Below are 12,179 nucleotides of genomic sequence, written 5' to 3'. Positions count from 1 at the left end.
GGGACTGGGTGCTGTGTTGTCCTTATCATCCTCATTTCATCCCCATCGATACACAAGTCGCCGAAGTGACGTGGACACTAAAGACTTGCACCAGGCTAACGGTCTACCCGATAGAAGGCCCTAGCCACACGACAGTATAACACTATTTGCTTACATTTTCCGTTAAGACCAAATTTTGAACACAGTTTTTGTTGGTTGTGTTCTACAGCTTCGATAAACCGTAGAAACGACACAATGTAAGACATGAAGCTGACGCATAATTTATTTTTACTCATACAGCAGCTTCACGTGTTATAGTATGTAAATTCTACAAATTTTTGGTGGTAGACATATTTGTTCTGTTTTACAGCTGCATTTATATATTAGTAACAGAAATGATGAATCATAGTTGCTGCTATGTTTGCAAGTCAAAACACTTAAAAGGACTAACATTTACTTTTCATAGGTAAGTGTTTCAAAAGCTTAAGTATAGTTACCGTACTAGTACAGGCGCTCTATGTTTTGAAAAATATCAAGGTACAGTGTAATAAAGAGTTAATACGGCAGGAATAATGTTTTTGATTGTGTGTTCATATATTTACGCAGATAAATTTAGTAGTGTATTTATTGAATGTATAAACGTTTCGAACAATGTTCATCTTCAAATCAGATTTATGTATGACCATCTGATTCACTTCCTCCGTATCAACACGGAATTCCAATTCAATGTATTAATTTAATAGGAAGTTATACCACTAATATTCATTACGCGGAAGATGATTAACTGCGAATAATAATTTAGTTCCCTTTTCTTCGCATAACATTTATTCCGTAATGCATAGTACATGTGACGGTACGCCACATAAATGGACACAAATATCGATGTAATTAACAAACCACAGTTTTTTTGGTATAATCTCTGTGTAACATAGGCCATGAATATCAGAGACAGTGCTTTGATTGAACTGGCTCTCCTGGTTTTGTTTCGTCTAGCGGTAGGCCGCCATTGTAGTGCTGTTTGATAATTAACGTAAGTTTTATCTGTATTTTTGAAAAATATAATAGAAATTGTTATTAGAAAGTGTGTATTATTGACTTACACTCCTGGAAATGGAAAAAAGAACACATTGACACCGGTGTGTCAGACCCACCATGCTTGCTCCGGACACTGCGAGAGGGCTGTACAAGCAATGATCACACGCACGGCACAGCGGACACAACAGGAACCGCGGTGTTGGCCGTCGAATGGCGCTAGCTGCGCAGCATTTGTGCACCGCCGCCGTCAGTGTCAGCCAGTTTGCCGTGGCATACGGAGCTCCATCGCAGTCTTTAACACTGGTAGCATGCCGCGACAGCGTGGACGTGAACCGTATGTGCAGTTGACGGACTTTGAGCGAGGGCGTATAGTGGGCATGCGGGAGGCCGGGTGGACGTACCGCCGAATTGCTCAACACGTGGGGCGTGAGGTCTCCACAGTACATCGATGTTGTCGCCAGTGGTCGGCGGAAGGTGCACGTGCTCGTCGACCTGGGACCGGACCGCAGCGACGCACGGATGCACGCCAAGACCGTAGGATCCTACGCAGTGCCGTAGGGGACCGCACCGCCACTTCCCAGCAAATTAGGGACACTGTTGCTCCTGGGGTATCGGCGAGGACCATTCGTAACCGTCTCCATGAAGCTGGGCTACGGTCCCGCACACCGTTAGGCCGTCTTCCGCTCACGCCCCAACATCGTGCAGCCCGCCTCCAGTGGTGTCGCGACAGGCGTGAATGGAGGGACGAATGGAGACGTGTCGTCTTCAGCGATGAGAGTCGCTTCTGCCTTGGTGCCAATGATGGTCGTATGCGTGTTTGGCGCCGTGCAGGTGAGCGCCACAATCAGGACTGCATACGACCGAGGCACACAGGGCCAACACCCGGCATCATGGTGTAGGGAGCGATCTCCTACACTGGCCGCAAACCACTGGTGATCGTCGAGGGGACACTGAATAGTGCACGGTACATCCAAACCGTCATCGAACCCATCGTTCTACCATTCCTAGACCGGCAAGGGAACTTGCTGTTCCAACAGGACAATGCACGTCCGCATGTATCCCGTGCCACCCAACGTGCTCTAGAAGGTGTAAGTCAACTACCCTGGCCAGCAAGATCTCCGGATCTGTCCCCCATTGAGCATGTTTGGGACTGGATGAAGCGTCGTCTCACGTGGTCTGCACGTCCAGCACGAACGCTGGTCCAACTAAGGCGCCAGGTGGAAATGGCATGGCAAGCCGTTCCACAGGACTACATCCAGCATCTCTACGATCGTCTCCATGGGAGAATAGCAGCCTGCATTGCTGCGAAAGGTGGATATACACTGTACTAGTGCCGACATTGTGCATGCTTTGTTGCCTGTGTCTATGTGCCTGTGGTTCTGTCAGTGTGATCATGTGATGTATCTGACCCCAGGAATGTGTCAATAAAGTTTCCCCTTCCTGGGACAATGAATTCACGGTGTTCTTATTTCAATTTCCAGGAGTGTAGTTGTCACCTCTCATGATCGCAACCATTAATTATAATTAACAAAATTTTTACAGAACTTCGTAGTGCAGGGAGATCATCTCCCCTAGCAGGATTTAGTCAGCCATTACGCTGACTGTATTATTTAACTAAAATTTCATGTCATAATATTAAATGTAAATGCGAGAGACTTCTCAATTTCGATCTTTCATTAATTTCAAAGTTAAAAAGCGTAGTAATAAATGTCATTTACTGAAATTCACTGCACTGAATGAGTTCAGTATGTTTCATTTTGGCCGCCTAACGGCAGACGAGATTCTCTCCAGTTTTGCCTTGCAAATAATGAACAAGAAATATTGAAAATGAAAATATATAATTATTCCATGATAAAGTGCACCCAGGCCACACCCACACACATATCACTGTTATACCGTGATACAGACTTGCACAAAAATGCACTAAATAGATAATGTAAACTGTGGGATGATATTGTGTTCTGTCTGTTATAAATGGAAAAATGAATAAAGAAAAATCGATAAGAAACATTGGACATGCATAAATCGTTAATCTAATATCGATATTTTGGGACCCTTTTAGTTTGTATTACTAAGAAGATGTTTCGGAATGCCATCAGAACAAAATTTATCAAATCACATACATTGTACTACGAATCAAGCGTAGTAAAAATAGAGAGGGCTACCTCTTCTTTTCCTGCAACAAAAACAGCGACCTCTGTTGAGATACTTATCACAAGAAAACGAATTGCCCTTGCATCTTTCTCCTGAAAGTTTTAAGCCAAGTTGAGTCCCAATATCGAATGCGAATTGTTAAGGTGGCTATGAAAAGCATATATAAAATCCACGGTACTTTTAAACGTAGCGTCTTTAGTAGCGTTGTAATGACTTCCAAAATCTGCTGAGCATTTACGGGCGAACCTCATGCCGCACCAGAACCACCTGTATTTAGGGGCAATGTATGCTGACGACAAATATTCTATTATGCTCGTCTTAATGCTCACTTCATGTATCTATGCTGTGCGAATTTAGTTCACTGGTCACCTCCGAAATGGAAAATAAAAAGTTGAAAGTTACTTTACTTTTTTCGTTCCTTCATTCAGAGAAGACAAAATGGCAAATTCTTCTGACGCTGTTGAAAGTTAAATATTTAATTGGATATTTTTACAATTCAGTTATTTCTTGAACTTGTTACCGCAGTCATACTGCGAAAACGTAGTTCTGTACTTAGTATCGATTCCAAGCAATTTCTTGTCTTTGGGTCAGTCTGAGAGGTATCCAGAAAGTATTGTTTGAGATCCGGCAGTTGACAGACCGCCTCGCTGAGAACGCTGGCGTCAAATTTTGAAGAAGACATTCTTGTGTCCTGTTGCGCAGCAGGTCTGTCGCATTTTGAGATCTTATGGAACTGGTAGTTGTTTTGCTACACGGTGAGATGGTGATGTGTAGCTTGGTCGTGTGCAAGCGATTTTGCTGATCATTTACAGCGAACGTATGGTTCATGCGTAACTATTTTTTGAGTCACGTTATGGTTAGTTTAATTTCCATGGGTTGGAAATTTGTCTCACGTGTGGATTTGGTCTTTACGTCTTTGTGAGAAGAGTGTGTTTCGAGACTTGCTTCATAATCTGTTCACTTCATGTTCATCCAAATGGTAGTGCAGTCAGTTTTGCCACACTCTCTGTCAATCAAAATTTCTCGTTGCTTTGCGACTTTCAGGTATTACACTTTATTAGATTTTCTTACACACTGGAACTCTGTGTGTCATGTGTTTTCTGAGTATTTTATTATACATAATAATGTAGGTGAATTATACTCTGTGGATTTACATTCAAATATTGTTTCACATTAGTTTTCCTAGCCCCTTATGTTCCTATTTAGACGATCATGTCGACTTGGATTCAGCAGATGGAATATGAGAAATTGATGTGGAATGCACTATTTGCATTCAACAATTGGAAAAATATGTACGGATTTCTTGCTGCAGTTAATATCAACAAGAGTAGTGTACATTATATTTCATATTTCTTCGCACGCTGTCCAGCAGAAAAGATAGGTGTTGGTGTTGGTGCAGCTGGTAGAGATGCAGTACTTTATTCTGTAGAACAGTGGTTTTCAAACTTTTTCGACCTGAACGTAAAAATCCTTGACTCCTTTTGCATACGACATTTAACTCAAAGAGTGGTATAAATAAACTACTTTCTTTGAACAAATTGAATAATAGTAGTTATTTCTTCTTTGGCTGTTGGCATAACAAATTTTATTCTACATTTACTCTTGCTAAGAAATTAATGTGAAGAAAGAGCTTCCTTCTTTGTGAAGAGTTCTTCAAATCACAGCTCAAAATTGGAAACTGCGTCATACATCTCTTTTTCCATATTAATTTGCTACCTGTATTTAGTGTTGACGACTGCCAATTTTGAACAACTCATCTCGTATTAATAGGATTTTGCAACAGATTCGCCACTCGTAGGGCCATGTTGTCTATTTGCGGATACTCCTGCTTCACCAGTCTCCAAAAACACAAGCAGTTATGATGAAACCAACTTCAATTTCAGTGTGGACTCTGGTAGTGTGGTGTTTGAAGAAATACCAGTAGAGTGCTCTTCTGGATCAGTTGTAAGTGCTGATTGAAGTTATGTACTGAAAAGATCTTAATTCAGTTGTGTTGATCAACTTCTTCTACAAAGTACTTCAGAAAGTAATCACGAGTTCGGTTAAATGACCCACAAACACGGACATAAATTATTCTACTTACATTTAAAATTTATAGTGAAACACAAACCACGTAAGGGAAAGAGCAATTGGAAACGATCTGCAATCGACAAAACTAACCTTCAGACTGCCTGTTACTGAGTAAGAGTTAATGAGTCACTTGGTACGGTTGGACTGCCGTGTACCGCGCTTCCATGGCAGCAACATTTACTTTCCGGCCCACTGGATGTTACTACATGCGCATACGTTGTTCTTTAACTCGGAGATCGTATGAACCAAACTGTTATTTTTATCAAACAACCGCAACGTCCCTACTGTAACGCAACGACGCCCCTGGGAGGCGCGACACACGGTTTCGAAAGACGTGCTGTAGAAAAAGTGCTTGTTTGCTGCCTTGCATGTGTGAGTTATTATAACAGACTGACTCTACATGCAAACTGCCGTGAAGCAGGCTATAAACAACATTGCTTTATACACCATTATACTTGGTGGGACATTTGTTGCGATTGTTCGTGTTCACTTAAATTCACTTTTCTTTTGCTGTGCTCAGTGTAAACTGGTGCTCGGAAAAGTAAATGTTCACTGTCCACGTAATTTTCTGCGAACTCTTTGCAGTCATATCGCGTTACTTTTTAGATTCATGGATCTAATATTGTGTTTAACAGGGCATGTTCTTAATTCAAGGCATTTTGGATTTACTTTCTGAGGTAATCCATCTTTAAAACCTAGCAGGAAGCTTGCAAGGCGTTGATGCGCTATGTTGTTGATTGTATTTTGAAATACAAATATACGTAAGTTGAGTTCAATTTATGTGACGGTGTGTTGCAAGACACCATGTTAAATAAGGTTAAATAAACCAGGTAAAAAACAGGAGGAAGAAAAACAGAGAGAGAGAGAGGCAAGGAATATTTTTCTCAGGACTCATGCTCACAAATAGGTCTCACTTATTCGCTAGTATCCAGAACCGGCAATTTTTTGTTCCAGTTCAGGTTTTCATTGTCTGAAAATGGATATTTTGGGCTACATCATACACTTCGGTTGGTCGGAAGTGTAGCTGTTGTGACTTAAGCCTTTTCCTGTAATTCACTATAACTATAAGAAGTTTTGACATGGCAGCTTTACTTAACTCATTTTCGTCGCGCTGTTGTCATTGACGGTGTTTTCTCCAGTCACGCTTCTTCTGACGTACGAATCGTGTACCACTACCGTGATAGCAGTCGACGTTTCTCCAATTCCGTAGCTGTGCAGACTGAATGACAGGCCAAGATTCTCGCAGAAAATGAATATCTCTTCTGCAGTATACTTCAGGCGAAGTTATCTTTCCGAAAACTCTGTGTATTTGTGAGCATTATAAGCAGAAAATGAATGGGCGTATGCCAGGCTACTGAATTAAAGGAGTGGGGTTCAATACCCAAAGGCTCACATGTCAATTTTGTGACAGCTATCGCTTCCTTCTCCTCCTCTGTACACGAAAAATGCCAAGATGGTGGATTTCATAGTATAGTCTTGTTCCTACAGATTGTTGTGTAAGTTGATTTACCCATAGATGAAATGAAATGTTCGTGTGGCATTGAAAGGCAGCGGCATACCATTTCTAATAGATCCATGCTAATATAAAACTGTAACACCATCTTTAGTCATGCTAATCACAAGAAATATTATAATGAATAAGTTTTACAGAAATTATATTGCTGAGAAGAAGTGAAACTCACCCCCGTGGAATATAGAACTAGAGATGGAAACAGCGACAACAAAACTCAGTATTACACCTCTTGCTGCGACTAAATAAAAATAAAATAAAATAAAATAAACAGCAAGGAACTTTTCAGTTTAGCTTTTCAGTGTGGTAAAGAAGGAACTGATAGTTCAGACGAAAGATATATTTTATAAACAGAGAACCTCATTTTATGATGAGGGTTGGACAGAGAGGAAAAAAAAAGAAAAAAGAAAAACACAGTGGGACACCGATGGTGGTTCAGGAAGCAGTCAAGACACGATATATCGAGAGAGGCTTAATTGACGGAAAACATTGGGTGCCGGTGGCGCTGTTGGTGGCGGAACGGGAAACTAGAGCAATCTCAGTCCCGGCTGCGAAATGGCGTGCGTGGTAGTAATTAGCCCTGGCTGCGAATGCATTATGGCGGCGCCGTGGTGTATTTTGTAGCACTTGGCCGCTGTTTGCCCTCGACGTGTTACTCGGCTCGCCGCTTTATAATTCGGGGCACAGAGCGCCGGGCACGCTACTCTATCGGTTATTTCGTCGGCATGGCCTCGTTCGCTTATCGACTGGGTGCGAGCGCTGCGCCCTGGCCCGCTGAACCGACATACGTGACCTATCATCCTTGTAACGTCCTCGAATTCTGGCTCCATAAACACGGTCTGAATAAAGCTGTCCAAAGGTTCACTTGCAGAAAACACCTAGATCTACGAGTGTTTCAGACATTGGTATTTTTGAGTACGAGCAGTCATTATTTTCTGGCTTGCGATTGCCGCTAATTAAAAATATCAAGTAACAGTTTAGTGTGTAAGCGTCCTATGTCCGTATCTAAATCTGTTAAAGCCGTATAGTGAGTCAAAATTTTCACTTCCAAGTGGTAAAACAGGGGCAAAATTTCTGTTTATATTTCTAAAACTCTTAATTTGGTGTTGGTACATCTACATTCATATGATTTTTCTGCTATCCACAAACGATTTCAAACTATTTCTCTAATCGTACATGAGAGGAAAGAACACCTTAATATTTGCGTGCAAGGTCTGAACAATTATTTTATAACAATGGTCATTTCTCTCCATTTTGGGTGGGCGTCAGTGAAATGTTTTAGCATTCGGAGGAGAAAGTTGGCGATTGTAATTTCGTGAAAATGTCTCGCCTCAACGAGAAACGCTGTTGTGTCAATGAGTACCACGTCAACTCTATCACATCTGTGAAGATACCCCCCCTTATTTCGTGATAATATAAAATGATCTGTTCTAGAACTTCGATGTCCTCTGTCGATCCTGTCTGGTGAGGATCTCATACTGCATAGAAATGCTCCAGAAGAGGATGAACAAGCGAAGTGAAGGCATTTTGTTTAGGAGTTTTGTTGCATCTTCTAAGTGCTAATAAAATACAGACTTTCGTTTGTCTCCCCCAACAACGTTATCTATGTGATCGTTCCAATTTAAGTTGTCTGTAATTGTAATTTCTAGTAGATATTTAACTGATTCGACAGTCTTCAAATTTGTTGATTTATTGTGAAATGGAAAGCTAACTTTTTTGAATATAAAAATGTCTATTTTCTCGTCGGACGAACTTTCTACTGTAGCAGAATACCGTTAGATGTGAACCTATGATAACTACGAGACTAACAGTTTTTAATAGTAGTTGACTCTAAAACGGATAGATCATATCTGTAAGTGGTTTGTTGCACGGAATTCGATTTGTCTGTGAGATCATTTACCAATGTACACTACTGGCCATTAAAACTGCTACACCAAGAAGAAATGCAGATGATAAAAGGGTATTCATTGGACAAATATATTATACTAGAACTGACATACACTCCTGGAAATTGAAATAAGAACACCGTGAATTCATTGTCCCAGGAAGGGGAAACTTTATTGACACATTCCTGGGGTCAGATACATCACATGATCACACTGACAGAACCACAGGCACATAGACACAGGCAACAGAGCATGCACAATGTCGGCACTAGTACAGTGAATATCCACCTTTCGCAGCAATGCAGGCTGCTATTCTCCCATGGAGACGATCGTAGAGATGCTGGATGTAGTCCTGTGGAACGGCTTGCCATGCCATTTCCACCTGGCGCCTCAGTTGGACCAGCGTTCGTGCTGGACGTGCAGAGCGCGTGAGACGACGCTTCATCCAGTCCCAAACATGCTCAATGGGGGACAGATCCGGAGATCTTGCTGGCCAGGGTAGTTGACTTACACCTTCTAGAGCACGTTGGGTGGCACGGGATACATGCGGACGTGCATTGTCCTGTTGGAACAGCAAGTTCCCTTGCCGGTCTAGGAATGGTAGAACGATGGGTTCGATGACGGTTTGGATGTACCGTGCACTATTCAGTGTCCCCTCGACGATCACCAGTGGTGTACGGCCAGTGTAGGAGATCGCTCCCCACACCATGATGCCGGGTGTTGGCCCTGTGTGCCTCGGTCGTATGCAGTCCTGATTGTGGCGCTCACCTGCACGGCGCCAAACACGCATACGACCATCATTGGCACCAAGGCAGAAGCGACTCTCATCGCTGAAGACGACACGTCTCCATTCGTCCCTCCATTCACGCCTGTCGCGACACCACTGGAGGCGGGCTGCACGATGTTGGGGCGTGAGCGGAAGACGGCCTAACGGTGTGCGGGACCGTAGCCCAGCTTCATGGAGACGGTTACGAATGGTCCTCGCCGATACCCCAGGAGCAACAGTGTCCCTAATTTGCTGGGAAGTGGCGGTGCGGTCCCCTACGGCACTGCGTAGGATCCTACGGTCTTGGCGTGCATCCGTGCGTCGCTGCGGTCCGGTCCCAGGTCGACGGGCACGTGCACCTTCCGCCGACCACTGGCGACAACATCGATGTACTGTGGAGACCTCACGCCCCACGTGTTGAGCAATTTGGCGGTACGTCCACCCGGCCTCCCGCATGCCCACTATATGCCCTCGCTCAAAGTCCGTCAACTTCACATTCGGTTCACGTCCACGCTGTCGCGGCATGCTACCAGTGTTAAAGACTGCGATGGAGCTCCGTATGCCACGGCAAACTGGCTGACACTGACGGCGGCGGTGCACAAATGCTGCGCAGCTAGCGCCATTCGACGGCCAACACCGCGGTTCCTGGTGTGTCCGCTGTGCCGTGCGTGTGATCATTGCTTGTACAGCCCTCTCGCAGTGTCCGGAGCAAGTATGGTGGGTCTGACACACCGGTGTCAATGTGTTCTTTTTTCCATTTCCAGGAGTGTATGATTACATTTTCAAGCAATTTGGGTGCATAGATCCTGAGAATTCAGTACCCAGAACAATAATCTCTGGCCGTAATAACGGCCTTGATACGTCTGGGCATTGAGTCAAACAGAGCATGGATGGCGTGTACAGGGTCAGCTGCCCATGCAGCTTCAACACGATACCACAGTTCATCAAGAGTAGTGACTGGCGCATTGTGACGAGCCAGTTGGTCGGCCACCATTGACCAGACGTTTTCAATTGGTGAGAGATGTGGAGAATGTCCTGGCCAGGGCAGCAGTCGAACATTTTCTGTATCCAGAAAGGCCCATACAGGACCTGCAACATGCGGTCGTGCATTATCCTGCTGAAATATAGGGCTTCGCAGGGATCGAAAGAAGGGTAGAGTCACGGGTCGTAACACATCTGAAATGTAGCGTCCACTGTTCAAAGTGCCGTCAATGCGAACAAGAGGTGACCGAGACGTTTAACCAGTGGCACCGCATGCTGTCAAGCCGGGTGATGCGACAGTATGGCGATGTCGAGTACATGCTTCCAACGTGCGTTCACCGCTATGCCACCAAACACGGATGCGACCATCATGATGCTGTAAATAAAACCTGGATTCATCTGAAAAAATGACGTTTTGCCTATCGTGCACCTAGGTTCGTCTTTGGGTACACCATCGCAAGCGCTCCTGTCTGTGATGCAGCGTGAAGGGTAACCGCAGCCACGGTCTCCGAGCTGATAGTCCATGCTACTGCAAACGTCGTCGAACTGTTCGTGCAGATGGTTGTTGTCTTGCAAACGTCCCCATCTGTTGACTCAGGGATCGAGACGTGGCTGCACGATCCGTTGCAGCCATGCGGATAAGATGCCTGTCATCTCGACTGCTAGTGATACGAGGCCGTTGGGATCCAGCACGGCGTTCCGTATTACCCTCCTGAACCCACCGATTCCATATTCTGTTAACAGTCATTGGATCTTTACCAACGCGAGCACCAATGTCGCGATACCATAAACCGCTATAGCGATAGGCTAGAAGCCGCCCTTTGTCAAAGTCGGAAACGTGATGGTACGCGTTTCTCCTCCTTACACGAGGCAACAACGTTTCAAAAAAATGGTTCAAATGGCTCTGAACACTATGGGACTCAACTTCTGAGGTCATTAGTCCCCTAGAACTTAGCACTAGTTAAATCTAACTAACCTAAGGACATCACACACATCCATGCCCGAGGCAAGATTCGAACCTGCGACCGTAGCGGTCTCGCGGTTCCAAACTGCAGCGCCTAGAACCGCACAGCCACTTCGGCCGGCAACAACGTTTCACCAAGCAACGCCGGTCAACTGCTGTTTGTGTGTGAGAAATCGGTTGGAAACTTTCCTCATGTCAGCACGTTGTAGGTGTTGCCACCGGCGCCAAACTTGTGTGAATGCTCTGAAAAGCTAATCATTTGCATATCACAGCATCTTCTTCGTGTCGGTTAAATTTCTCGTCTACAAGGACATCTTCGTGGTGTAGCAATTTTATTGGCCAGTAGTGTAGATGCATGCGGGGGATTGTTACGAATCAGCTTTGTGCAAATTTATAAACTGGTGCATCATGGAAACGGATTTAGCTAGGGCGTTGATTGGGATATAATTGCGGATAGCTTTTGAAGCACTGCTAGGACTAAGTGAGACGCCGGCCGATGTGGCCGTGCGGTTAAAGGCGCTTCAGTCTGGAACCGCGTGACCGCTACGGTCGCAGGTTCGAATCCTGCCTTGGGCATGGATGTGTGTGATGTCGTTCGGTTAGTTAGATTTAATTAGTTCTAAGTTCTAGGCGACTGATGACCTCAGAAGTTAAGTCGCATAGTGCTCAGAGCCATTTGACTAAGTGAGACGATAAAAATATTCGCAAGAATATTAGAGGAAATCGGTATCAAATTGAAAAAATATGGAATATGTCATATGATTAGTAAATACACTCGAGACGTGTCCAAAACGCCTAAAAAGTCTTGCGCCGTGCGAACTCGAGAACCTTGGC

The sequence above is a fragment of the Schistocerca cancellata genome, chromosome 6 (genome assembly GCF_023864275.1).
Source record: "Schistocerca cancellata isolate TAMUIC-IGC-003103 chromosome 6, iqSchCanc2.1, whole genome shotgun sequence".
Taxonomy (NCBI): domain Eukaryota; kingdom Metazoa; phylum Arthropoda; class Insecta; order Orthoptera; family Acrididae; genus Schistocerca; species Schistocerca cancellata.
This window is presented reverse-complemented; position numbering follows the sequence as displayed.